The sequence below is a fragment of the Cyprinodon variegatus genome, unplaced genomic scaffold, assembly GCF_000732505.1.
Source record: "Cyprinodon variegatus isolate N-32 unplaced genomic scaffold, C_variegatus-1.0 Scaffold1362, whole genome shotgun sequence".
Lineage (NCBI taxonomy): Eukaryota > Metazoa > Chordata > Actinopteri > Cyprinodontiformes > Cyprinodontidae > Cyprinodon > Cyprinodon variegatus.
Genome location: NW_015151815.1, coordinates 40,212 through 67,614, shown reverse-complemented (window position 1 = coordinate 67,614; position 27,403 = coordinate 40,212). Strand labels below are relative to the sequence as shown.

The 27,403-nt window shown below is 37.0% G+C and overlaps 1 protein-coding gene across 2 annotated transcripts in view; it reads left to right on the top strand.

The window, feature by feature from the left end:
• The first annotated feature begins 5,504 nt into the window (after positions 1-5,504).
• The window catches only part of bcl9 (B-cell CLL/lymphoma 9), a 42,393-nt gene continuing 20,494 nt past the window's right edge, over positions 5,505-27,403 (top strand). The window contains exons 1-2 of one of the 2 annotated variants that reach the window (XM_015402532.1): positions 5,505-5,652; positions 11,812-11,981. The gene's annotated coding sequence lies outside the window, so the exon portion shown is untranslated. Of the gene's footprint in view, positions 5,653-5,786; positions 6,153-11,811; positions 11,982-27,403 lie in introns of those variants that run through there. The other variant, XM_015402531.1, reaches the window with a different exon arrangement.

Below are 27,403 nucleotides of genomic sequence, written 5' to 3'. Positions count from 1 at the left end.
TAGAGCAACAATAGCCGTTAAACCATTAAGCCATTGAATGACTCCAGTCAGTTTTTGATCCTTCCAACACCTGGAAAAATGTATGTTAACCAAACTCTCAAATCAGACTGATCTTGGGAGAATAGCAAAGAAAATGGACACAATTTCAGCCTCCAAATTTTAAAAGCTTGTAGAAATTTGTGCCAGTTAAAACGTAATTAGACCGAAAGATGGAAGAAGCAAGAAAATGTAAAAACAAATGTTGATATTCCTATAAACCTATAAAACCCTTATAGATTCTTTTATCCTCTTAACAAACATGCACAATTGCATATCACAAATATGTTCTAAAAAACACACAGTTTATGACTGTAAAATCACAAAAGGTAAACTGCAGGATAGAGGATCAACATGGTATTAAAAAATATATTTTTACTTAGAAATAATTATTAAATACAAGATAAAAAGAATTAAAATATATATAATATATTATAAAACTATTTAAAAATGAAAAGGAGTTATCCATGTAAACTGATTGGGGGGGAAATTTGATAGGTTGTTGAAACGATATGTTAGGCTACTAAGACTTTATAACACAATATTTGGGTCATTCCCCTGGGTTCAGGTTTTATTTTAGTAGTTCTATGTGTAAAAATCAATGAGGTTCTGGGACAAGAAAAAAAAATTGTACAAATATTATTATTATGAATATTTTGGAAAGGCATATGATGTCACTGATCAGCTGAATCAAAGGTGAATATTTCATAAAGATGAAGTAAACCGCATGGAGTGCTGCAATATTATAGATTATCTGACTGTGTAAACATAGTAACTTTTAGGTCAGAATTAATTCTTCTTTTCTTCAAAGGTAGATGGCTATAAGTGCAATCTGGTGTTTCAACAAGCACTGACTTTTCAAAGCAGAAAAAAAATTCAAATGATGTCCTCGATTTTCATTAACCAACTGAGAGAAGATAGCCTAATTAATGACATTTAAAGAATAATAAAGCTGAATGAATTAATTTCTAATCGTACCCTAACATTTAAGGAATGCATTACCCCCCTCTGCACAGAGCGTTCACTAAAACGGCCTCTTCAAGAAGAATGCTTTTACTTTGACCGCAAAAAACATGTCTGGCTTGAGAGTTAATCAGTTCTCATAATGAGGTAAAAAAAAAGCAGGGCACACAAACACACACATCTGCAGACACGCAATCAGGCCAGTTAATAGCGTGCACACTTAAACACCAATTCATCCCAATTCCGGTCGTGTTGATTATACATTTGGGTTAGATCTGAAATGTATCTTGATTAAATATTGAGAAGGACCACTCTCGCTTTGCATGTCCTCAATGTTTCACACTTCCTCCGAGGCCTCTGAGCGTCATTCTGTGAGGAGAGTATGCGTGTGTGTTTGCCCTGTAGCGAAACATGATTTTATTTATCAAGTGTCATGTCATTAGCTTCTTGGCTCATCATGAGTACTAATAAAACTTTACTGTGCAGAATAACCCCAGGTTATGGCAGCGGATTAAGAGCAACGCAGTCAAAAACAGTCTAATTTTAGCCTTTTTTGATATTTCTCTAAATAAGAGATGCCCTATTTTTTACACTTACTTTCACTTCACAGTACTAATCAGTGAAAAAGACTTTATGCTCCACTTTTAAATATGGTTTTTGTATTTTCTAGTTGAAAGGAGATCTATCATTTCCAAAGCACAGACTTTACAATTTTTGACTTGATGTTGTTTCTAAAATTCTGTGAAATGTTCTTTATTCGAGATCCGTGGCTGAATATCTTTTTAAAACAGTGGTGAGAAATGCAGACTCAACTTGCAGGAAACTTCCAATGTAATTTATATTAGAAGACATCATGTCTCCTTCTCTGGGACAGCATTGCCCAGGAGCCATCAGACGCTCTGCTGATGGCTAATAGCTTTATTAATGAAGGCCTGTCTGGATTTGAAAAAGAGAGAAATTATTGAATTATTAAATATCAATCAAACTCAAGTTATTTTCATCATATAGACATTAATAAAATCAGCCCTGAATAAAAGTCTAAACTACTCCCTTTATATGCTGTGCTTAAAAGGTATTGCATTTTTTCTTACAAAATTTTAATTGACTTTCATTTGACCTCTGACTGTGTTTTCACTATTTTATTTTGATGTTCTTCTCAGGGGGCGGGTAGCACCGAGTTACTTGTGTAACATTTTAAACTAAATTAGAAGTACTTCTACTGTATTATGCTTTTAATTTATTATTTATTCTTATTCTATGGAGAGGTGTCACTACTTACCTTTGATTAAAAAAGGCTGCTTTTTACCCACTATGTATAAGTCTGTGAAAAAAGATGCATCACAGAGACTTTCATCTACAGTTTATGTTAAAGTCAGACTTTCTGTTTATATAAAAAAATTGTTGTTTTCATGTTTTTTTTTCCGACCTTCTGAGCACACTGAGCCATTTGGAAACCAAGTGCTCATACTTTGAACAGTTAATATCGTCATCATCCACTATAAATAAGTATAAGTATCACCAAAACAGTCATTTTTATGGCTTCAGATGGATAAAGTTTGGTGTAGAAAACCTCTGGGATCAACTAATGCAGATGATTGAATTCTGGGTTTCATGTCTAATAATGCATTTATAGAATAGTTAAATCAGCGTTTGATTGGAGCAGAGTTACCTCAAATATTGACCCCATAGATTAAAACTATGATGTATCAAAGTTTATGTATATGTATAATCAGATGAACATATACTTACCGGTATTAATTATTGTCTATAAATATCCACTGCAAGTACCGCGTTATTTCTGTTAAAATTGTTTCCCCTGCCTTAATTCATTGTTTTGTAATTCTGTTTTCTTTTTGTACATCTTTTTTTTTTATTTTGGTCTTAAAATTACAAGAAGTTGTACATAACTTTAGATTTTATATGTTTGTCTCTCCCTTTACATCATTTTTAAATAGAATATCAGATGTTATGATCAGCTACTCACTACTTGCGTAGCCTTCTTACCAAATACCTTTTTTTAATTTTTTACCCCTACTTGAGTAATTTCTTGTTTGGTTACTTTTCACTTTTACTTGAGTAAAAATGTGTTGAAGTAGTGCTCTTTCTTGAGTATATTTTATGGGTGCTCTACTCACTTCTAGTCCCTCTACTTGACCTTTGCTTGGATACTGTAAAGTAGGTGATTATTAACTGAGGGGAAAAAAACAGAAAACCAAAAACAACCTGAAGCACATAAAGAGTACATTAGAGCCATGTGTTTAACAACTAGAAGATAATAATTACATTCTGGGTCTTGAAAGATGTATTGCTAGCTAGTTGCTTATGTCTTCTGAAAATTATTTATTCTACCCTAAAAACTGCTGAGGACAGAGGAGATCATTTGTACACTGCAAAGAATTTAAGTCTATATAAGTAATTTTTTTCTGAAAATAAGTGCATTTTTTCTTGAATTGCGGAGGTAAGTGAGACAGTTCTCCAATGGTACAACACAATCTAAATTTAAAATAAGAAAAAAACTATTGGATTTTATTATTTCAAGTGCATATTATCTTATTTTAAGAATAAAACATCTCATTCCATTTGCAAATCATTTTATTTACATTTCAAATTAAGGGTAAATACACTGAACTTATGAAATGTTTACTTATTTCTTGGTGGGTTTTGCAGTGGAAGCTTGACTAAAGCTAATCAAATTAGTTATTCAAACACTTTGTCCACTTTTATTATAATCTTCTCCAACAGTATAAGGAAAGTTTGAAAAACCGAGGTACAAACTAAAGAGGCGTTGAGTTTTCTTTGTGAATTAGGATCTGGAAATTACATCAAACCAAATATAACCATATTCCAGTTTTAAGTCTGAAAATAAGAGCAACTTGCAAATGACGTGCTAAGTAGCAAACTGCTGACGGTATTTGAAGCAGTAATCGTATGGAACAGATTTATGTTTTTACTTCAGCTCTAAGCTGTGTAGGATGGCAAAGTCAGGAAAAAGGCAGTTAAGATTTCTGCAAAAATAATAATAATAATAATAATAATAATAATAATAATAATAATAGAACTTTATTGATCTTGCATTGGAGAAATCTACTTCTTCTTCTAAATGTTTATTGTATTTTAATGTTTAATATGTTTAGATGGTGTCTGAACACTGTAAGCACCTAAAACCAACCTTTCCTTCAATGAATCTTGACTCATACAGATTCTGTTTTTGCACATTTTGAAATTTCAGACTCAATCCCAATACCTGAAAAGCCACAGAGGAAGTTCATAATAAGTGCTGTCCGAATAGTGTCCAGGAAGCAGTCAGCTTCATAGCATCAATTTATGTACAGCTAGGTGCTATACGATTGCCCACAATTATTTGCGTGACAGACACTGTATCTAGTTCAGGAGTGGTCTAACATCAGGAATCTGACAACTGTAGGTCACAAAGCACGTCTACGATATCTGCTTACTGTTTGTGGTAACTATTTTTAATATTTGTCTAAAAGTGTATTGTCTAAATAAAACATTTATGTAATCACCTGCGGAATAAGTTTTGTTTCCATATATTTGGATGGGTATGCTGTAAAAGGATGTAATTTAGAAGACTTGCAGAATAATGCATTTTTACAATTATTCTTAAGTTAAAGGTTCATAAAATAAGTAAACAAATTTCTGTATGGAGCAGCACTTGTAGTCCTGCATCCATCCTTGTAAATATTTCCAAACTCTTGACCAGGCTTTACTTAAAAACCAATCTGTCTTTTATAGAGTAGATTATATAAACAACAAAAATAATTTAAGAGTTAGACAAGGCTATATATAGCTATATCTCTACCCCCACTTCAGGTTAGCCTGTATGTTTTTAGACACAGTTCTTCCTTCCACTAAACTTTCCATTTGTATACTTTAAAACAGCACAATGTGAAGAGCCAGGTTTTTGTGTGGAGGGTGTTACAGATTATCTATTACACCGCTGTCCACTCACTTATCTTCTTGTAGTGACCATAAGTGGTGTGTCTTTGTTCACTGTTCTTCTTTGTAATATATCTTTTTAATACAACTGATTTTTTTTTAAAAACCAGAATCATCAGAATTCTCCCAAATAAGCATATGAAATATTTCTCTTTGTATGAGTTTCGGGTTTTGAGGTGAATTTATGAAATAATTCTAAAAACCTCTTAAATAATATTATAACCTATTCATACACACCTGTAAACATTGCTTTCTACAGAGGTCTAGTGCTTTTAAAAAGCAACTGGAGAGAGTTTGAAAACTTCTACAAGTTATATTCCTTTGATCTTCCCACCTTCATTCTTAAAGGAAGTTTGAGTTAGATTATCACAAATATTGTCCCAATCAAAAACACAAGCAGATGATTAGTCTTCGAGTGTTTAATGTGTCACATGAACGTGGACATTTGCTGTTGTCCGACAGTAACATTCTCACTGGTAGACCTGACCTAGAATTGCTACTTAGAATTGGACTGAACCATCTCGTAGGATCGGATGGGGGGGGGCAGAAACCTTGACTGGGATGTAATGGAGTAGGGCCAGTGAAAAGCCGAGGCGAGGACTATTCCCGTTTCACAATGTTACCGTGATAATGTTGTGATTTAATAATGTTCGCGGTACGAAGTGAAGGAAACCGGAACCTGAGCTAACATTCCAGGTGAGTGTTTCCCTTGTTTTTGTTCTCGTTGCAGCTGGAGAGTCTCGCCGCCGCGGCTCTCGCCTCCTGGCAACGGGCGCACGCGGGTCCTCCTCCCGGGGACATCACACTCCGGTATCCGCTCTTCCCTGCCTCTGCCCCCCTCCACCTCCACCTCCACCACCACCCCCTGAAGGCTGACTGGAGCTGCTGACTGGCTGGCTAGCTAAACCCACACGTCGCGTCTTGGCCTCGCTCACACGGCGACCTACCTCCCCCCCTCCTCCCTCCCTTCTCTTACTCTTTCTTTTTTTTTTTCTCGGCTCGCAAATGACGGTTTTTGCGGCGCAACAGAAGCGGATTATTCACGATGTTTTCGGCGTGGTGTGAAACCCGCGGAGAAACGTTGGTTTTTACCCCCATTATCACAGCGGAGGACCGCCCGAGCTTCGTGAAAATGGAAAAAAAGGGACACAATGCAGCATGCATGTTCTGCATTCTTCAGGAGCTCCACGCCGTCGGTATTGTATTTTCATCTGAAATGTGTTTTATATGATTTATAAACGCGTAACGAGATTACAGGCCCCGGTTTGTGATTTTTGTCGGCCAGCCCCTATCATCTGCTGGGCGATTTAATTGTTATATTGTTAACGGAGCTGAACACAACTTGGAGGGGGGATAAAAAAAAAAAAAAGAAAAAAGCAACGTTTACCCAAGGCGGGCTTTGAGTTGTCTTTTTATTATCCCCACAAGAGAATCATTTAGGAGGTATTTTTCCAGTTTTTGTGTGTGTTGCCGTTTGTTCTGGCTCTCATCAGCCGTCCACTGCCTCCCTCTTCGGGGGAAGACTTTGTTTGCGCTGGCCGAGAGGCTCCATGAATGCGAGCGCTGAAGTCCTCCCTTCCCCCCGCACCTCCACCACTTCTCTGGCGAAACAGGAACAACTTCTTTTAGGAAAAAGGGAAAAAAAAAAAAGTTCCTGGAGTTTTAAGCGCCATGGAATTACTTTGTCCGCCAAGAGTTGTCCAGTGAGGCGCTGAGATTTGAGCAGAGGGGGAAGGCTTCAGAGTCCCTGCAGTTGTTGTGTTCAGGGGGGTTTAGTTGCAGAGGTTTGGAGGTATAGAGCTTTTTTTAAGGACTTCCCAGATTAGGGCCTGTTTGTTAGCAACTTGTGGCATTGTCCTGTGTTATCTTGGTTGGATTGTGACGAAGAATGACTTCTGATCTTGTTTAACTTGACCCTTTTAGTGGGACAATAATCTACAGGTCCTTTGTTAGTTTGCTTATTTCACATAGAAGATAAGTTTTGAATAGTTACTAATATGTATTTATGGTAGAGGATTAGGGCAATTGAAAAACTAAAAAAGTGAACTGTTTTTTACATTTTATTTCAGTATAATATGAGGAATAAAAGTCAGAATTCTGACTTTAATCTCAGAATTCTTACTGAATTCTGACAGCTAACAAACATGTTAGCAACAAGCCGTAGCCATGTCTGTTTTAGAGACTAAACTAGCTCTCTTGTTTTAATCACCTTCTGCTCTTCCATTAATGAAATAGCTTCACCAGGCACGTAAAAAGTCACCTAATTCCCTCATTTTCCACCAATATGTTACTGGCCCTCTCAAAAAACTCACATCTTTGTCAGTAAGGCTGAGTGCTCACACATCTCTTCCTTTATAGGGCCCATCTACATAAAGATCCATAGTTCTGAGAAAAAAGTCAGAATTCTGACTTTTTTTCTGAATTCTGACAGCTAACAAGCATTTTAGCATCAAGCCGTAGCCACGTCTGTTTTAGAAACCAGCTCTCTTGTTTTAATCACCTTCTGCTCTTCCATTAATGAAATCACTGGGGACCCCTCGGGCACGTAAAAAGTTGCCTAATTCCGTCATTTTCCACCAATGTGTTACTGGCCCTCACAAACAACTTCAGTGTCAGTAAAGCTGGGTGCTCAAACATCTCTCCCTTTATAGGGCCCATCTACATAAAGATCCAAAATTCTGAGATTAAAGTCTGAGTTCTGAGAAAAAAGTCTGAATTCTGGGAAAAAAAGTCTGAATTCTGACTTTTTTCAGAATTATGACTTTAATCTCAGAATTCTGACTCTTTCTGACAGCTAACAAACATGTTAGCATCAAGCCGTAGCCATGTCTGTTTTAGAGACTAAACTAGCTCTTTTGTTTTAATCACCTTCTGCTCTTCCATTAATGAAATAGCATCACCAGGGACCCTCGGGCACGTAAAAAGTCACCTAATTCTGTCATTTTCCACCAATGTGTTACTGGTCCTCACAAACAACTCACATCTTCAGTGTCAGTAAAGTTGGGTGCTCCCACATCTCTTCCTTCATGGTGCCCATCTACATTAAGATAAATTCTGAGATTAAAGTGACAATGCCAAGATTAAAATAAGAATTCTGAGATTAAAGTCAAAATTCTAAGATTAAAGTCGTAATTCTGACTTTTTCCCCATATTAAACTGAAATATTATTTGATAATCAGTAAACTTTTTATTTTTTTATTTTTACAGTAGCCCTAATCCTGTTTCATATGTGTTTGAAAAGATCTGCCAAGTTGCTTCATAAAACTAGTGGTCAGCCTGCCGGAGACAAGATTTAGCCAATTTTCTCTAAATTGGAAGGTTGAAAGCTGACACTCAAACCTTTTTTGTATTTGTTACACGCGTCGAAACTAGAAACTCACCGTTTTCTGTTCTATAAACACACCAGTCAACTTAAGCCAAAAAATAAGAAAATCACACAAAGGTTAAGAGGCAGATGTTATAATTTGCCGTTGAATTTAAAACACCAGCTATTTTGGCTACTTTTTAAAAAAAGTTATGGATGAAACAACCCGTGCACTTATACAATGGCTTTTTTTTTTCTGCACATAATGCCGTGAAAATATTTGCAGGTAAAATGTTTAGGTGCTAATCAAGTGTTTTAAAACCTGACCGCATGTCCCATTTTTTCATGTTATAAAATGCGAAAAGTCGTTACCCTAATATTGGAAAATATATATATATTGGATATTTCCTGAAAGCATTTAACATCTTTAACTATCTATTTAGATTCTGACATCTGTATATTTATCTATCTACTTTATCTATCTACTTTTTGTAATTGAATAAAATTCAACTAAATACTTATTTTGTATTTCAATATTAATACTATGTGTATAAATTGGAAACTGGAGCAGATTGTACAACATTTTCTCAGAAGACAAGGAAATAGTTTTCTAATTACACCAATGTGATGAGTCTAAAATAGAGATTGCTGTATCAAAATAAAAAATAAAGTCTTTGTTTAAAAAATACTTTGCTTTAATTAGCAATAATGTGCTTTCAAACAAGAGGAATCAAATGTGTAGGTAAATAACTAAGGCTGTTGCGTTTTAAAAAGTATGAACAACTTTAAGACCCTTTTATGTGGCGATAAGGTCATTTTCTATATTCTAAAGCATATTTTCCTCCACAAAATTGGCCACAGATAATATGAAACAAAACAGCATTCGGCTTACCTTAGAAGAGTAGACTATCGATGATATTTCCCTCATTTGAAATCTCCTAATCTAAAGCAGCAAATAAAAAGCTGTTATTTAGGGCCGGCAGTGAAATGACAGTCCCTCCCTTGCTGATGGTAGCATAACTTGCACTGTTCAACCCATCTGTGATACGATTCGGCCAATGTTCCCCTGGTCAGCTCTGATTGGTCTTAGGCTGGTTTTGACTTCACAAAATCAGAGGGCCTCCCATTCCCGGTCTGCAAACACATCAACCAACAGCAGGCATCTTGATTTGCTTTTTTTATTTAAATGAAAGGATCAAGTTTATGGACATACGCTTTGACACGTAATTGTGATAAACCTGTAGCCACCGCTTCCTTTACCAGATATCATTGCTAGGCAGAAACTGAAAGTCTATATTGGCAATAACATGTAAACTCAAAGAAAGTGGGAACTTGGTGTTGACCAGGAAAAGCCATGGCACTTCAAACTGCCTTTTGACCTAGTGCTCCAATTCAGAGTGAAAGGACCACCACCAGATGGTCTAGGGTTCATTGTCTGGTCCAAAGCCACCTTCTAAGTAGGTTCTGTGTTTGCTGAGCCTGAATTGCAACGCTTCCTGTTAGAGGACCCTGGTTTCTTCGGTAGCCGTGAAACTCCTGCTCATTTTGTCCATTTCGTTTCCACACATTGCCATTTTTTTCCCTCAATCTTTTCACCTCATACCCACAACCAAATCGCTTCTTATCCCAAAATTTAAACACTTGCATGTCAATTTATTTCTTTTAATTTTAAGCTAAGTACTTTTATGTATTTTAAGAATAACTTTTGCAAAAAGTGCAAATTTCATACATTTAATTCTATAATATTTTCTCTAAACTTTGTAAATGTCCTTCTCCCATTTGTTTGGTACTGATCTATGTTTAGATCAGATAAGTGTGATTAAAAATGATCCCTTATCAATGCAAACTAAATCCAAGCAACCTCCTGCTGGTAGATATAATTCATTTAGGTCACATATTAACATTACCCTACATTACAAAGTTATTAGTTTTGAAAGCAGGTAAGGAAGCACAAATTATTACAAGAGCGACTCTCCTGTATGACATTGGCATTAAGCCGGGCATACATTACATGGTTCGCTATTTTTTACCCATTCTCCAGTCGAGGAAGAATTTTTTGGACCGGGCTGAAACTCAGCCCGGTCCAAAAAATACGGGGGTAGCAAGGGGCGATTAGCCTCTCGCTACCACCTCCCGATCAAGAGGTCGTAAGGTCGGGAGAAAATCAAACATTTTTTAAATTCATTCGGCCCTCGTAAGGCGTTAGTGGTGAAATCCTGCTGCTGAATCAGAGCTACAAGCCGATTTATCAGAACAACTCGCGCACTTCGCGCGTGCAAATAAGGGAGTTTTTCTTCTTCCAGATTGACAAGTCCGACCAGTCCCATCTCTCGGTGCTAAGTCTGACTTGTGGTTTTTAGACATGGAGTGAACAGGTAGATTTCAGAGCGTCGGGCCGTACAGTGTTAAGACAAACACATATTGAGCCGTGAACTTATAAATCCTGCAATTTCATTGTACAGTTTGAGCTTTGGCTGAATACAATGATTGAACATTTTGTTCAGCGTATGCCCGGCCTTAGAAGTTTGTCTGATTTCTTGTTTCTGTGAAGATTTTGCCCTGCTGTTACAGATTTTAGTTGAATTATTTCTATTGTAGCAGTCACCAATGATTTCTAGTAGATAGACAATGTTGCATCTTGTGTGTGATGCAGCACTTCTCCTAAAACTATGTTTTTCTAATTCAGAAAAGAAGCACAATGACTGAAAGTAGACAAAGCTAACTGGCCAACGTTTCCGCATCCAGCATCTTCAATAGCTGAGTTTGAAAGCTCAGTGGCTGCACTCCATCAAGTTTACTCGATATCTACCAAAACCAGCTTTGAGCTGCTTCTCCCCCTCCCATCGATCTGACAAGCCCTCCCTTATGGTAGTGGAGGGCGGCTTTTACCGTTTTTGTCTTTGTAGGGTTCACAAAGACCAAAAATGAAAATATTTTAAAAAGAGACGGCACTAAAGTAAGTCCCTGAATGAACAGCAGAGAAATGATAGTTTCCCTCTAGATTTATGATTTATGAAGCGCCTATATCCAAGAAGATATAAATGGCCTTTAGCCTTGAACTTCAAAAATCTATACATTTGGGCATAAAAACACCAAACTGGTCAGATGTGGTATTGTATCTGCAGCATTTGAAGTATTATAATCTACCGAATATTTAATCTAACCAGCCCTTTAGGATTACGATATTGCAGCAGGTCTGGGTCCATTAGGCATAAAATCACCCAATCCTGGTTACCAGCTAATTTGTTTGTTTATCTTATCTTCAAGCTGTTTCCCTTTATAATTCGAGCTCAAACGTCTTTAAAAGAATCACAGTTTCCTCTCATACTGCAAGGACAAGCCTCTGTTTTGATTCCTAACTTGCACGCTGGTCGATAAGTGAGGTATAAACCAGTGCCCCAGTTGCTGTAGTCTCCACAGACCCCAGCTGTGTTCTGGTAGTGTGTTTACTACTTGCAGGCCTTGTCAACACCAGCGACGGAGTGCTTTTTCTTGCCGTTTCCTTGTTTGTGCTTCAGCAGATGAACAAAGTTCTCTCCCTTCTGTTCCAGGTGTGAATGACTTGTGGCTGTAGGTTGTCCTGAGAGGGCCAGGTTCCTGCACAACAGCCTGCGCGGCTGACTGGGAGGAGTTGAGGGGAGAGCAGACATCAGTGCCCAGGGGACCTGAGGCCCACTTCTCCATATGAGGCCCTGCTGAAAGGGCAGGGGGGGCTTCTGAGGTAACCCATTTTGACTTTGCCTGCATGTTTGCTTGTTTTTTTATTTGCTATTCTTATTGTTTTCCTCTTCATCCAGCAGTTTTTTTTTCTGTTTGCACATGCTCGTCATGTTCTCAGGAATGCGTGCCTTCAAATAGTTAATGTGATCATTTCTCTTGTAGTTTTGCTGCAAAAAAAAAAAGATGAGATAGATTCATGTTTTAGGGAAACATAAGCTCAGTTTGAAGGTGGTTAAAAAATGTATTTCCTCTTCCAATTATAAACACATGATTATCTATTTTGATGCATTTACCACAACTGCCATGGAAACAAACATTGCTTTCAAAGTCCAACTGGTGCCATAAACTGAAAGCCTACCGAGGCTGCGCTGCAGCAGCAGGAAGAAGCCAGCCGCTCGCTCTTCCTAAAGCTCGTCGTTATCTCTTTGACATTTATCTAAGAAGGTGCCTGCATTCTGATAGGAAGATCTCTCAGCTGTGGAGTGGTTTCAAGGTGAATTTCCTCAGCGGTTCAGGTTATCCTGGCAGCCTTTGGTCTGTTTTTGTTTTTTTTTTCTTGTGATTGGGCGTGTTGCTGGTGGACAAAGCACGGTTGAGATGCTCTCCCTGAGAACGCCCTGCTCGCCATTTATCTATCAGCTATCTTACCAAGAAGAGTGTTAACCAAAAACCACAGCGGGGTGAAGGACTCTGGGAAATAGATATTGATGTCTCTGAAACAGATTTATTTTTGCCTCTGAGTACTGGCTTCTCAAGTTTCAATGCATTTGTTTGCTTCGTGGGTTTCCTAATTCAAACTCTCGCAGGGTTTTTTGTTGCATCTGACGAGGAGGTATATGTTGGAGGGGTTGTATTTGTGCATCGTTTAGAGCTATGCAGCGGATTAATCCCCATCCTGACTGTTTTTTTCATATTGTTTAAATGTTTATTTTCACCCCGCTACATTATTACAGTAGTCTCAGAAACTTTGAAGTGGTTCCATTAAGAGAACATATCAGTTTTCCATTAACCTGAGTCTTTGACTAAGAGGTTCATTCACAATTCATTAACGATTTTAATTTATCCGCATGAGCCTTCATACTGCAGTAATTATAAAGGATTCCCACAGGACAAATAAAAATACAGCTGGTTGTTAAAAATAATGCTGAACAATTGCCAGATCTCAACTCCTGCTAATATTACAGTCATATTACAAAAATATGATCTCACAGTTTCAGAACACTGCTTGTTGGCACATTTGCTCATTTTGTTTGGAAGCTGTAAAATAAACATTAAGCAACTTCTATGAAATAGTATCTATGATATCAGATTTTTAAAACCTTCTTTTGACTGTTTGATTGTTTTAGATTCTAACTATATAAGCTATAGTAAACAAAAGAAGATTAATGTGGTCTATCTGCTTTTAGTGAAGATGGAAGAGTAAGAAGTAATATTGCTGAAAAAATAAAAAAGCTGTATTATCATAGAAATACACAATGTGAGATGTTTTTGTTGACTATTCGGAAGACGATTGCTTCAAACTGTGTTTTCAATGGCGGTTTGTCTTTTCCAACGTCAAAATGGCCCCATCACTCCTACTTCAGTCAAATCTGTGTTTTTGTTGGTGTGTTTTTGTGTAATGAACAGTAGAAGTAGAAGTCTGTCTCAGTAGCAGATGTGTTAAGGTAAACACCCAGTGCCTGAATTGTTGTTACCTTCCAAATATTGCATCCAAGCAACGTTTGTTTACTGTGATATTGTGATGGCGGGTTGTGTTGTATCGGTAAGCTAAGAACAATTTTTTAATTATAGTTAGAATTGTTATTAATCAATGTTATTTATTTTTTCTTAAGATTAAGTATATAATAAAAATCAGTTCTGTTTGGTTGAAGTCTATAGTTATATATGCTTACCTTGTTGAATATTGTTCCTTTTAGTTGTGTGACTTTATAGAGAGAAACGTAAGCAGGTTAGATTCCTTGGGTGTTTGACACTGTAAGGAAACTTCTTACAGTTAGTATAGCAAAAAAAATTTGTGTATATATATATATATATATATATATATTTTGAGAGCCAAAAGTTTATTCAACTATTGTCGCCCAATCCAGGTAGGCAATAAAAAGCTCTACTGGATTCACTTTGTATTAGTCTTTTTCCTGCTTCACAGAGGTAGGCAGCAGCTTGACAAAGCCATAGATTTGTGTTTAAATGTTGCAGACTGCCCCTGAAAGTGACCCCAATGACTACAATCCAACGCATCCTGCAACCATCTCCCGTTTCTTCCTGTCAGTATTCAGTGAGCTCGTCTGGGATATAGGGCAGTCATGATTTCCCCTTTGAAACGATGTTGATTGTTTTAATGATCATTTAAGTTTTTTGGTTGAAAAGTCTAATTTTAACAACAGTTTAGTAATTTCTGTATGTGATGATTTTTAGTCAATTTTTAGTCTACCTTTAGTCAGCTTCCTTAAAAGAAAAAAATGTATATTCTCTATCTGTATACAAAAAAATATATAAATGTCAACAAATTAAAACAAAACAATTAATTATAGGTATCTTATCTTTAAAAAATACAGAGAATTAATACTAACATGTTAAAGCAATAAAATTGCGTTAAAAATAAAAACAAAAATATGAGTTCATAATTTTTTTTTTCTTTTTAAGCTACATTACTGGCACCCCCCTTCTGAAATTGTAGTTGCAAATCACAATAACAAAGCATAAAAGAAACTAAACTAGCTTTTACACTAATGGTCGACAATCACTTTGAACCTTTGCTGCCTTGATTGCAGGAAGAATCAGCCCAGTCCATACAGCAAGAATTTCTCCATACCCACCAAATCACTGCACATCTGGGTAAACAACTGGCTGGTGGCCCTTCTACTCAGCACTTGAACCAGTTACCTTGAGAGCTGCTGTTTTAGCTGCCACCTACATACGTTTTTTTGTTCTAATTTATTAAAACGCACATGGGGATAAGCTAAAGGTTTAAAATGCTATATTTCAGCCTCAGATCCTTTCGTAGTAAGTGACAAATGCTCAGGAAGTAGTTGGTGGGGTAAAGCTCGAACAGACAGAAGGGGATGTACTCTTTCAAATCGTTTAGCTTTTAACTGGAATATTTCATGCAATATAAGCAGAAATGTTTTAATTCTCTTTTTATCTCTGACAAACCAACCATTTATATTTTCGTTAACTCTCATCTTTACAAAAAACGTGCATGCCCCGTCATGTTTAGCTCAAGTAGCAATCTTCATTTTGTCATTATCTTTGAATCATGAAAAAAGCTGCACCAATGAAATAATTTAATCATCTTTGATTAAAAACAACACTGCTATACTATAGAATAGTTGAGAAAACAGCTTTAAGGCAGCAATCTGTAAAAGGTTTGAATTGCTGCAGTTTGCATGATTATCTCTCAGCAGAAAGTTGGTATCGGAATACCATGAATGTATGCTATTATGGTCTTTCAGTCTGACGCAGTTATCCAGCAGCGGTAGTGAAACTAAAGGTTCAGAAAAGCAGTGGAGCAACATTACGAACGCCTTAACAATATACCTATGTAAGGACATGGCTCTACTACAGACAGCCAAGAAAGACTGATTTAGAGCAATGATTAAAATGCTGGATTAAAGGTACGGCTTACCGGGAGGAAAATACTTTGTCCAAAATACAATTCAATCATCATTCAAACAACATCAAAGTATACTGGAAACAGCAACATCCAGTTTTCCACAACAGGTCTGTGGTCTGACAACAGAGCCAAACCTTAGTGCACTTCATCAAACTGAATATTTTAGGTCTTTTTATTGAACTAAAAAGATTTTGTTTCGAAAGCAATGTTAAAGTTTGTAAATCCCTCCTTTTATTATGTTGCAGTTTACTCAGAAAATTGTTTTAACCCCCCCCCCAAAATCATTCATATATTGGGTGGTTTCTGTGGCGAGGTAAAAGTATTTTTTCTGTCTTACATTGTTAATAGTGATAAAACAATTTTGATTTATCATCTAAATGATAAGTTAGAATTAACTACATGTGATGAACTTTTTTTTTCCTTTTTACCTTTGTTTTCTGTTGGGGATTGACAAATTCTGAAGGAAATTACTAAATGTGGTCACCATGGGGAATTTAGTGACATAAATCCCACTTTATTTATGTAACTGGTGTCCTAAACAAGCCTGTTTTTTTATCTGTATAGTTTCCAGCTGCAGTATTTGTGGAGCCATACAGTTACCTGAGAAAAACTGTCTACAACAAATATTTTTCATCCTCCTTTTTATCATCATGATTATAGTACCAAAAATAACCTTGATAAGATTTGAAGTCCATATCGCCCAGCCCTACTTGGTTTCCAGTTAAACTGCCAGTATGTTTAAAAGAAAAAAAGGATATAAATTTGTAGGCGATTGGCCCAACACTAAGCGATTACTTTGTGATCAGATCTGATCGAGCCCTGAGACAAACAGATACCAACCATATGGAATCTTGTGGAAAAAAAGTCACTGAATAATTCACATGTATTCTTTGTTTTCTTATTAACCAACTCAGATTTAAAACCTTAGTTTATTTCAAAAGATCATGTTGTTTCATCAAGGTGCCTAAAAATATAAAATATGTAATTTAACCAGATCAATCAGCACAACCCATTAATATAGACGGAATAAGCTTAAATTAAGTTTATAAAGTCCACATTAACCTTGGAGGAGTTGGACTTTTTATAGCTGGTGTTCTGTCAGAACAGCATACGCTGTCAGATCAGCATATGCTTGGTTTTAATCTAACCTAAATTAATTCTGAGTCACAAAATAAACCACAGCCAATGTTTTTTGTGATTTTTATACATGAAAACAATATCTAACCAAATTTAAATTCCAGCACACATGTTTTTTACTATTAAAGTAGTTTATTTACTTAACCTAGTAACTTATATTGTTTTAGCTATAGAGGCCTCCTCTAACAACATCTTGAAACTCATCATGTCAGGCTGTTTTTGCATAATAACAGTATAATCAAAGCTGATTTTCTTTTTTCACAGTTAAAATAAAGGTGTTTTTGCTGGTCGGTACACTGCTGCTAAAATTCAATGTGGTAATAATTCTCTGTTGTGCTTTTGCGTGCGTGTTTATTAGAACGATGTATTCTGATCTGATAGTGTATGCTGTTCTGATAGAACACCGGCTAACATTAGCATGTCTGTCGGTGTTTACTTCTACTACACATTTGCGTGTGTATGTTTTTGCCCTACTATTATTGCATCATCTTCTAACAACAGTCGTACTTTAATCCTTCAAGTACGACTGAAGTAATTAAAGGAAGAATCTGCATGGATTCCTTGATATGAGTATATTCCAGCTTCGTAATGACAAAGAAGATTAGCATTAAAGCATTCAGGTGACAGAGTAACCAAACCGACCACAGTTTAACCATGTAAATGGTAATAATGTATCCCAATGTGTGACTCATTTTCTTTTGATCCCTTTCAGTTCATAGTATGATGTATGATGTATGTGTTGGCAATGTTCTTTCCAGTCTGATGTGTTTCCTCCATGTTTAAATGTTTTCTTTCTTTCCGTCGTTACTATATTTCATATCTTTTAGTGTAGGAGGTCAGGGTCTTGTTTGAGTGTGGGGATGGCCCCTACAAGATCCTCAGGGATGTTCTCCGCTGAGTCAGAGTGTACGGATCTATCCCTTTCGTGTTTCTGTGCTGTGATTGACATTTCTGACGCAGACGGGGTGCACCCAGAGGAGGGCTCTTCTCAGATAGAGAAGCTAATGGGCCACTATAGCTGGGATCATTATCATCTTTGGATGCTTGGTGGAGAAAAAAAGAAGTAAATTAGGCAGGCTTTGCTGCTCTTGGGCTAGCATAAAACAAGTTGAAGCGTTAATTTCTGTCGCTGTAACAGAAGAAAGAAAAACCTTTCTTGAAGCTAACATTAGAGATTTAATCCCTTCACTGAAGGTTTTACATTTATTTGAAAATAATCCTATAACATTCTGAGCCATAGATCATCTTGTTCATAATAAACTGACTTTTTTAAATTAATTTAAAATCTATATGTCACATTGTTCAGGAAGTATAATATTGATAAGATTTCCGTCTTCTGAACGACAAAACACCTTCATGTCTGTTGGTATGAAGAAAGAGGGGCCGTTTGAAAGTAAAACCTTTCCTGTTTGACCTCCTGCTGAGGGATTTTTAAAAGGGGATTTTAAATTGAATTTTTAAAAACAAGCAAAATGAACTGAATTGAAACTTTTGATGTGTTTATCTCTTACCTGGTTTACAAAAAATCTTAAGCAGAAGCTGTTTTGTGAGTTGACAATAAAGCTAGCTAAGGTGAGCAAATTTAACAATTTTAGCCATGTTTCTACTTTTCTTTAGTAACATGTAAAAATAAAACTTTTATTTTTTAGTAAAATGTAAAAATAAAACAATTGATGAACCTCTGGAAGACAGAACCACATTTTCCTTCTGTTTTCATGACCCAGCAGCAGGTTATGTAGACCAGATAAATTCTGCTACATATGTATGCCATATATTGTTTGACTACTTTAAGTCCTTTATTGATGATGATCCACTTAATTTATCCAAAATCAAGGAAATTCATTTATAGCAGCAAGAGAGCAACATAAGGATGTCAAACAATATCACAAAACATTGGTATAAGGATGTGACTAAAGACACAATGTATGTTGAAATAGCCTTAATTCAATATGTATAAAAATAACTTAAGATATAATGTATTGCGGAGGATATTTGCATTGTCTACAGAAACAAGGATGTCTTAGTTTTATACCAAGCTACACAATGTGAAATAGGTATTCAGTTTATAACTGTAAATGGTTTTTCTAGAAAAGACAGAATAGACAATACGGCTTAGATTCCACCACTTTTTTCTTTGTAGTGTTAAAGAAACAAGTTTGTTTTCCCTTATTTGGGGTTTTTCAGATCCTTGACAGTCACTGCCCGGTAATTTAAGCTGAATCTCTGTTCCAGTGCATATCAATGAAATAAATCGCTCATTATGAGCCCTCTGCAGAACTTGATGATGTGCTGAGAAGGAACCTGAGCTCATTCTTTCAGGTGGATTGGAGCAGGGAGCCTACCCTGTTTGAAGCATCGTGGATCTTGGAGAACCGTTTTACTTTTTTCCTTCACTGTGAATTTAATTTTCTTTCAGAATGTGATTTGTTGATAATCAAACTGCCATTTAAGGAAAACTGTATGATTAATTGCTTTCTCTTTTTTTAGTAAGTAAGTATACTCATCTATTGAACCTTTTGGACTTGTGGTTTGCGTATGGATAAGTAAATCTGCACAAAATGTTCTGCATTCTAATAGTAGTGAGAAGTAAAATTTAATTTGTGGCATTCCTGCAGTCATGATGCATCTTTAAATGTCTTGCTTAATAAAAAATATTATTAAGCATGCATACTTCCTTTCAAACCCATCGTGCAAAGATTTAACGGAGAAACGCAGGCATGCTTAGACAGAAACAATGAAAATAGGTTGTTTGGATTAATGGACATCAAAATGAATTAGTGGAGTGTCCCATTGCACGTTTTGCCTGGTAAACATGGCACATTTTACGGTGCATTTGCGGCTTATTAGCATTGTGGGTAAACAGGTTTTGTAGGTAGTGAATCAGAAAGCGGAGGAGCCTAAAAGAAGCTCAGACAGAATGAGCTGTGACTCATGGGAGCTGTGCTAGCCATAAACCTCACAACATCTCAGACATTATTGGGACAGCAGAGCACTGCTGCATGTGGGCATGCATGTGTCTATTTTGCATTTCGGTTGTATATTTAGTCAGGCAGATCTTGGTCAGTGGGTTTTAAAGACCTTAAAGAATGACATCTATAGTGTAAACTGAAATGGTTTATAAAAATTGACTGACTTGAAGCTAATTTACTTCTAACGCTGTGGTGTAAGGGCGAGAGTAATGGAATCCATTATGTAATTAGTCTTTTTATGGCAGTTTTGTTCATTAAAATATGTTTCTGGGTTTTTTTTTTTCTTGTTGCCAATTTGAATGTCTTTTTAGAGAAACCTGAACGGTGACTCATGGGTTTTATTAGCTGTGAAGCCAGCTGTTTCACCTTCTCTTTGGTTTTGATGCACAGAAAGATTTAACGTGTTGCTGTGAGGTTCTTTATATTTGACCAGCAACCGACAGATGTCTTCTACATTCTGCCTCAGCAGCCCTGAAAGACCTTGCCGTTGGGATTTCCCACAATGCTTGTAGTCAGAGGGAGACGTCCTCTCAGCATGAGCGAGGCAGGAATGTGGCTAGAGTGTGGGAGCGACCGAGTGGGGAGGGGGTCATGGACCAGAGAGCACCGTTAAGGGTAGGGAGGATAGACCAGGGTCTCTGCAGAGGGCAGCAGAGTTTCCCTTTATTTTTATGATTATTTATTTATTTTTTGTTTGAAATCAGCCAAAGCAACTATAGGAAAAGCTCTATAGAAGAAGGTATTTTATATGGGCATCCGTTTTTTTCTTTTTTTTTTTTTTTTTGCATCGCCACATCTGCTTATTTCAGTGGAAAATTTTCCCTTCACCCTAATGAGCCTTTTAACAGGAGACCCTCCTGGTTCCAGCATCTATAACTTGTTGAAGACGTTCAGTAATCATGAAGGACATTTCACTTAAAATCCAGAAAGATTCATCTGGTCTCAAAGGGACCCAGGAATGACTTGGTCTTATTAAACCCAAAGAACAGCAGCTCAGAGCTAATTGGCAGCTTGACTCACCAGCTGCTAACAAGCAACTTTTACATATTTGATGTCTTGTTGTTTTTTTGTTTTTTTTTTAAAGAAGCACCACTGACCAAATTATTACTGACTGACTGAAGTAATACTCAGACTTAAGCTGGTTATCTTCAAACATCCTTTAAATGAGACGTAGAATAAGAATGAGTGCCTGGAGTTTTCTCCACCTGTAGGGACCAAATTTTACTGTGCACTGCAGTTCAGCTGACTGAAAGAAGGGTGATGGACCGAAACCATCTCTGCTTGCCAACGAGATGAATGTCCACACCAAAGAAACCCTGAACAGCTTCCCAGAACCTGGTATTATTGAATAATTATATAAATAACAAGATATGACAGTTCTGCATATTAACTTGAAAACTGCTGATATTCTATGGTTTATCCTATAGTTTTGCGCAGTTTATGTACCAAATTATCCATTAATATGAAAAAGACAGAATTAACAAATTTATGTTTTATTATAGGAGAATTATGAATAATAGTTGCTTTTATTTTAAATTAATTCAAATAGATCATGTTATGCATTCTAGGAATGTCCTGATACAACTTTTTAATTTACATTACTACAAATTACAGCTTAGAGTATATACCGAATACCAATATATACCCAATTCGATATCGGCATGAATCAAGCATACCTTTTTTTTTTTTTAACTAATTTTGTCGTGTGGAACGAAACGTTTTGGTCAAGTGAAATTACTCATCAGACAACAATAGTCAAGAGCAACAGATATCAAAACTTTTTTGTTGACATTAGACTGTGGCATCCCTAATACATTCAAGTTTTTGTGTAAATGTATTTTTTTTTTTTTTAAAGAGGTGTTTCACTTCTGTTTATACCACACCCGGATGACCAGCTAAATTCGACACCATTGAACACAGCGTATGGATGTCATGCGTTTCCAGCTGCAGTAGGTTTTATTGCCAAATCCTGAATTATCCCTATTGGGTCACTACAGCTGCCTTAATAAACTGTGAACTTTCTGTCGGAGCTAAGCTTTTGTTCAGTTCTGCACACACCTGTAGTTAGCTGTTTAACGTTAGCAATCGCTCTGCTTTTGGTCCGTCACATCAGACTCTTATTTCCCAACCTGCACAGCAAAGTGATTAAGCATCTTTATGCATTTCTCCATCCAGAAAACAAGCATCCAAATTGTCATCTTCTCTTACTCGTATGACAGCCCTGACCTTAAAATACCACCGTATTTGTGGAAAAAGTATACGGTATATATGATATATAGTCGCACAAAAGCAGCAGTATTTCTTCTACTGCCTTTAAACTACTAAAATAGGGATTACTGTTATAATAATTTAATCTATGTGTTATTGTTATAACATGTTTTAATTCAAAAATACTTCACTAAAGCAAAGAGGAATGATATAGGAGAGTGATGTCAGATTAAGGAGTTTGCCCTGCAACGGAGGGTTGTTGGTTCAAGCCCTGGCTCTGGCTTTCAGTGTTGTTTTGTCCTTTGGCAAGACACTTCACCTGCATTGCCTATTGATGGTGGTCAGAGGAACTGGTGGCACCCCTCCTGTCAGTGAGCCCCAGGGCAGCTGTGGCTACATTGTAGCGTGCCACCCTGTGTGTGCGTGACTGGGTGAATGATTGAATGTAATGCAAAGCGTTTTGGTCAAGTTCTCTGACTTGGAAAAAGCACCATACAAGCATACAGGCTATTTACCATAACTGAATAGACATCTGCTATAGTTTTAATGTCTTTCTTGTTCCTTTAAGCTATTTTGCTCTTTTCAATAAAACCGGGAGTAAAACCAACTGCTGTTAGCTGTATAAACAGTATTTGCTCTTCCTGGCAGTCAGCTCCATAACAGATACTGTTGTAATGAAAATGTAAAACCAGTCAGATTAGAGCGAAGGTGGCTAGTTATATTTCAAACAGACAAGTTTTCTTTTTGGTGAGGGAAAAGTGTAGAAGCTTATTTTCAGACAGCTGACTGGACACATTCGGCATCAGGGGGCAGGGGCCCACGACTCATCATCAGGACTTTATTTTGCCTCAAATTAAAAGGACTTTACTCAGTTGATACAAGTAGCATTAGCTTAGAGATCAGAGCTGTATGTATGTATTTTTTTTAAATCTTGTGTAGTGTTATGTCTTTTTAAGCAGGACCTTTAGCTTCTATAATAAAATGATCAGAGTTTATTTTTTACTGCACTGAAATACAGAGAAGACTTTCAACAAGACTGTTTCTTCATGGCACTAACCAGCTTAGCCAAAAATGTTAAATTACCAACAAAAAACAAAGACTTCTCAAATACTGTATGTACATATGTTGGATGTTTATGCTGACTGTTCTCTGACCAGTTATCATCAGGTCTATTATTAAAACCAGAAACCATGTCCCAATCTGATATTGATGTGTCCGATTTCAGACAAAAATGAATAAAGGAATAAACCAACCCGCAACTAAAATCTTTGATATTAGCAAGCTGGTAGAAACACTCTGCTTCTTTATAAAATTTAAGTGAGTCATTGGTTGATATGAAAACGGTTAAGTTGTTCTCATACTTATTGTTGTTGACTATTATTCTCTGGTTGGGTAAAATCACTTGATCAAGTTTTTTTTTAATAAAATAAGTAATAGAAGTTTGTATCATTCATGTTGATATTGTGGGGCTGCTCAGTGGCTCAGAGGGAAGCACGGCTGCCTTGCAGCAAGAAAGTTCTGCAAGGGATTGAGTTTGCATGTTCTCCCTGAGCATGCGTGGGTTCTCTCCTGGTACTCCAGCTTCCTCCCACACTCCAAAAACATGACTGTTAGGTTAACTGGCTTCTCTGAATTCTGCTTAGGTGTGAGTGTGTGCGTGAATGGTTGTTTCTCCTGTTTGTCTCTGTGTTTCCTTGCAATGGACTGGCGACCTGTCCAAGGTGTACCCCACCTCTCGCCCGTAGACAGCTGGAGATAGGCACCAGTACCCCTCGCTAAGGGTGTGCAAAATAATCGTCATATCGATGCATCGCAATTCAAATTTTTGTGATCTACTGCATCGATTCTTGCCTTCAAGAATCAATAAAAAAATAAAAAATAAAAAAAAGAACAAATAAAATACATGAATGGTTGGCGCACATCAGCCAAACCAAGTGGAATACAACTTCCAGCCCAGCAGATGTCACTGCGGATGTGTTGACGCCTGCTGCTTTGTGTCACAAGCATGTCCGGCTGCGGGATACTGCGGCGAGTCATATGAAATAAAAGATGGAGGACACTATGAAAATTCGCCCCGCGGCTCCATCACATTTCAAGTCAGATGCTTGGATGCATTTAGGCTTTAAAAACAAAGAAGGTAAAAATGAAATTGATATGATGCAAGTAATTTGCAAAAGGGGAAATATACATTTAAATGTTTTAATTTCTTTGGTTTAAAGGACCACTGAGGCCATGTAAATGGCACTGATTATCCTTATTTTGTTATTTTAAGTTTGATGAAACCAGTAATAGTAATACTTGTGTCCAGTATTTGTTTTCATGGCAACATCTCCAAAAGTTGTTTCAATAAATACAGCTATGTATGAATTCAGTTGCTTTCAGTTATGTATCAATTGAAGACACTATCCAGATCATACCCAGCCAGTCAGCCACTGGTAAGGGCTGAATCTTTTTCTTACAGTGTTCAGTGAAAATATCGCAATGCATCGCAATATTTCAAGTATCATGATGCATCGTGATAGAATCGCATCGTGGCATGTGATTCGTGATTCGAATCGGATCATGACTTCTTTGCCAATACCCACCCCTACCCCTCGCGACCCTAGCAGGGATAAGCGTGAAGGAAAAGGGGTCATATCAAATCAGGTTGATACTACTCTAAGCTGCAATATTAGTATGGTATAGGAAACATACGTTTATTTGTGCATCCCCGAAAACCAGAGCTTAACCAATCATTTAATTATTGAAATAAGAAAACCATTTAGTGGTCAATCAATTGTAGAAGAATAGACTAAAAAACAGAACATTTTCTGTTAAAGGGGAAAAACAAAGAGCCCCAGAGCAAAAACTGACCAGAAAATGTATAAAAACGATAGATTTTGCATTTAAGATGGAAAAACCTTTCTGTCGTACACTAGTGTGTGAGGAGTTCTTGTTGCTGAGACGGAGGGCAGATGGGCAGAGATGGAGGTGGAGAGTGCGTTAGACGTAGAGCCAGGCAGCAGAGTGCCAGGCCTGCTGCTGGAGCTGGCCGCCGACATGGCACCCTGCCCAGCTTACGCTAGCAGATGTGTCACTAGTGACTCAGCTGTGTGTGTGAGTGTCCACGTCTGGGACACAGACACCCACCCACTCTCTCTGTGAAGAGGGTCTTGTTTAATGACTCCCCACACCCCCCCACCCCTTTCCCTTCACTAAGAGCGGCAGCTCTGTGTCGCACCCTTTCCCGTCCTGTTTACATTGCCACCTCCATCCTTGTGACGGACACGGTGCGGCTTCTGTCAGCTCAGATATGACAGAGCGTGACAGTTTACACATGTCGCCTCCACAAGGATGGAGGGGCATCGTCTGCTGACCAGAGCAGTAGATGGGATGAAGTGAGGATGAACAATGATGCTATGCCGGACTCCTTAGCGCAGCGGCTAGCGCTAAAGATTCAGTTCAGGGTCAAGGTGAAAGCTGGGTGGAGGCGGAAGGACCTGAACACGTATTGTTCTCAGGCTATTCAGTGTGGAGAGAATGCGGGAAAAGTTAATGAGCTGATGGTAAATATTTGAATGACCTGGTTTCAGCAAAGACCAGAGACAGACAGGCCGTAGGATTTGGTAGTTGATTATCCGTCGTCTCAGAAGATCCATCAAGTAAAGTGTTGCAAGCTCTATCTTTAGAGACGGTCGACATTCCTCACATTCTGAGTGTACTCAGAGCAAATCATGACTGCTATGCAGGGCGTGCCGTGTTAGAACGGTATTCTGGGGAAGTCGCATGTACAGGTGAGTGTCCTGAGTCAGCGGGGACTTTCTAACAGATGACGTTGTTCAGGGCATTGTGGAAGTCCTCAGTGTTTTGTTACTGCTTCCCTTTGTAATTGTGGGCAGTCTGAGGACTGATGTAGCTGGTGTTTTATTGAGCTCTTTTGGTTGTCAAAGCCAAAGAAAATGCTAATCTTCCTTAAGCTTTTACCTCCCATAGTCTACAGTTGAAATGGATCACATGACCCTTAATAAACATCCTCTACTTAAGGTTGTGGAGTCTTTGAGGTTTGATCAGGAATCATAATCCCTTAAATTTAATTAAGACTCACCTAACAGGTGTTGAAATTCAACAGAAATAAGTTATTAATTCCTTTGTAGTAATATAGGTATTCTCATTATATTTAGTCTAATGAAACTCTTCTTTAAAAAGCTTTGTAATAATTGGTTGGTAGCCTTCTGGCCTTGCAGTTAGAAGGTTCTTGGTTAAAATCTCAGCCTTAGGGTGATCCTACATGGAGTTTTTTTTTGTTTCTCTCCATTCATGTGAGGGTTCTCTCTGGGTATTCTTACTTCCATCTGTGCAAAACGTGATTGTCAGTTTCATCCCTAAGTTAGAGTTATCCATCTTTTTTTTGTCTTTGTGGAAGTATATTTTGTTACTAGATATATGACACATAAAATTTAAGCAAAAAACATAAAAAAAATGAAAGGTTTAAGATAAAAACTGTTGTGATGAATCTATCATATGTTTTTACTGTTGATGCTATCTAGAAACATTACAATATAGTGTTTAGCTTCTTGTCTCCTCATAGAGGTGCTACGGTACAGTTTATTTTTTCCTATACCAGCATCTATTTGCAAATATCTAACACTAGGAAAGAGTTTAATGTGCTACTATTAATGAATATTGCCATCACAGTATTGATTCTGATTTCTTTTTAGAATATTTTTCAGTTTTATAATTACAACTTCCTCACTATTTTCTATCTCATGCCTGAAATTCAAGCTCTGCTTGCTAATGTACAGTATGTGCCATTCTAGATGGACTTGTGCTGTCTGTTATTACCACACCTATTATATGGTTTAATGATCAATGTTCTGAACCTGAAGAAAGGCAGCATAAATGTTGTGATGATGGAAAAAAAGAAATCTGGCCTAAATACAGTCAATATTATTACCGCGATATTCACCACTTGTATCGTATTGGAATACTTTCCTTATATTGTAAAGCCCTTTACTACTACTTTACTACTTTAATAATTATTTGGTCAAAGGCTTGGACTAAGTAACTCATCTATTCATGTATGACGGTAAACAGCCATATAGATAACTAACTTTGAGCCCCATAACAAAAAACTATCCTCCCAAAACTATTGTATTGAACAACCAAGGAATTAAATTAAATTATCTTGTTTGTCATTTATGAGCTGATAATTTAATGTATATATAAACATTTTTTGTGTTAAATCATTAACTTTACTGGTTGACATAGAACCAGTAAAGCAGTAAAGTAGAAAGGTAATTTAATTGAACTATAGATATATTATATATAGTAAGTATATTACTTTTTACATTAAGTAAAGAACCATTTACGGGTTAACCCATTATAAATAGTCAATATAAAAGGTTTGCTGTTTTTTGGGTTGTTGATAAAATTGTATTCAGCTTGCTGGGATTTAAAGTTTAAAGTTTGAGTTAGGAAAATGATATTAAATGGTTTAAATATTGGTACAAAATGTAT